This window comes from Elaeis guineensis, chromosome 4 (genome assembly GCF_000442705.2).
Source record: "Elaeis guineensis isolate ETL-2024a chromosome 4, EG11, whole genome shotgun sequence".
NCBI lineage: Eukaryota > Viridiplantae > Streptophyta > Magnoliopsida > Arecales > Arecaceae > Elaeis > Elaeis guineensis.
The window spans coordinates 44,534,555-44,536,635 of NC_025996.2; positions in this window are offsets into that span (position 1 = coordinate 44,534,555).

The window sequence follows — 2,081 nt, forward strand, 5'->3', positions numbered from 1 at the left end:
GCCGACCACCCGTCTTTTTCAGGCCTGCTTCATTTTCAAGAAGCATCCCATAGAGAACAAGTGGTGGTATATTTTTTCTTGGTAGGGATGTCATCTCTTCTGAGCTCCTACCTCAGTACATAACTGGAAGGAGCATTTTTTTTGTCTTGATCGGCATCTTTGGGACTTCAATATGTCACAGGGTAGACCACATAGGTCGGTAGTCAAAGCTCTAATCTTAACTAAAGTCGAGGAAAAGACATTAAAGCAGATCTTCAGTCAAACCCCCCCTCCATTAGCTGAATTTCTCATCAAGGACACTTTATTCAGGATCGGATTAAGTCTAGCCGATCCAAAAAGTGAGTTACTGTTTGGTACACTTTATTTATTTTAATAGTATTTTTATTTCAACTAACCTCGTACATCATGCAGAAATGGATCCAAAGATTTTGAGGCTCTTAATCGAGCCATGAAGAGGAAGAAGGCAAGTGCAGCCCAAGCTTCAAATCATGACTGCATCGAGATTGATCTTGCCCAGCCTGCTGCTATTGGAGGTTCCTCGAGACCAAGTAGAACACTGAGGAGGGAGTCAGTGGCCTCCGCAAGGGAGGTTATCTCCAATCTGCTGCTCCAGGGGAACCTGCCCCCCGGCCCTCTGCATCCTCGTCGCCAGGGAGTTCAGGTAGGCCAAAAATTTTCATGAAAATGTCTTTGCATCCGACTGACATACAGGCTGGACCTTCTACTCCAGTGGAGCCTCCTCAGGTACTGGAGCTCAGGATACCAGGTCGACGATCAACAATTTTTGAGTTGCTCGATCTATGATTCAATCAATCCTTCTTTTGACTGACATCGAATCCTTCAACGCTGAAGGAGGTGCCTTTCGTATGCATGATGCATACGACTCTCTAATCCAGATAAGCGACGATCCTCTTCAAGTTGCTCGATGATGATAAATTTTAATATTTAATACTGATTTTTTTTAGCTCACCCATCACGTGGACTACTACACCAAGGCGATGCACAAAACTCAGCAACTTTCAAAGAAAATCGAGGAGAAGGCTAGCCAGGCCAGTAGGAGGGTGGATGATGCCCATCTTGCCAAGCTTAAGGTTGAGGAAAAGGTCAAGTCGCTGGGGAAGGAGGTAAGGCGATAGGAGTCCGAGCTTTCGAAAGCTCGGACTAACTTTGATGCTCGATTTGCGGTCGAGAAAAAGAAGCACGAGGATGAGCTGAAGGCTGCTAAAGCCACCACGATTGATTCCTTCAAATCCTCGGAAGAGTTCCGCAACATCATGGCAAACTTTGGTATAACCTTGTTCGAGAAGGAAATCACCATTATCAAGGAGAAAATCAGAAAGACAGCCTCAAACTTTAATCTCAGCTTGCTAGAGTCGAACAACGAGGAAGAGGTCGGTGCGGGCGAAGATGAAGAACTGCGGGTTGAAAATCTCTTTAGCTCGAAATGGGAAGATAAGAAAACCGAGGTAGCCGTCCCAGCTCCACTTGCTATTATTGTTCTCCCTGATCAGGCCGACATTGAGGATCCGCCTGCCTGCTAGACTTAAAGTTTTTTGGCTTTCATGGTTTTGTATCTTGGCTTAGTCATGTCCGAGCTCATTCGATTGATTTTTTTTTATAACCTTGATTGTGACCGAGGTATTTTGTAACAAGCCAATTTTTACCTGTAAAAGCTTTTCTTAATAAGAATGTTTTCTTTACTCGATCAATTGTCGAGCTTATTCTTCATCAAATTTCTTAATATTATGCTTATTAATCGTAGGCCATTTTTCTAATGATGAAGTGTAAAACTCAATAGGTGATAATTGATGCAGCTCGACATGATAAGAATATGATGTGCCATAGGGATTTATTCTGTTCCTTAGCCATAGATGAGAATCATACGTGCGATCTGATGAAGTTCCTCAATCATAGCCGAGGATCAAGCATTTGGAGAGTCAGTTGGAGAGCTCGTTCTGTCCCTCGACCGTAGCCAAGGATCATGTGTTTGAAGATCCTCATGGGGATACATTTCGTTCATCGATCGTAGCTGAGGACCGCATGTTTGGCAATTTGATGGAGAACATATTCCGCTCCTCGAC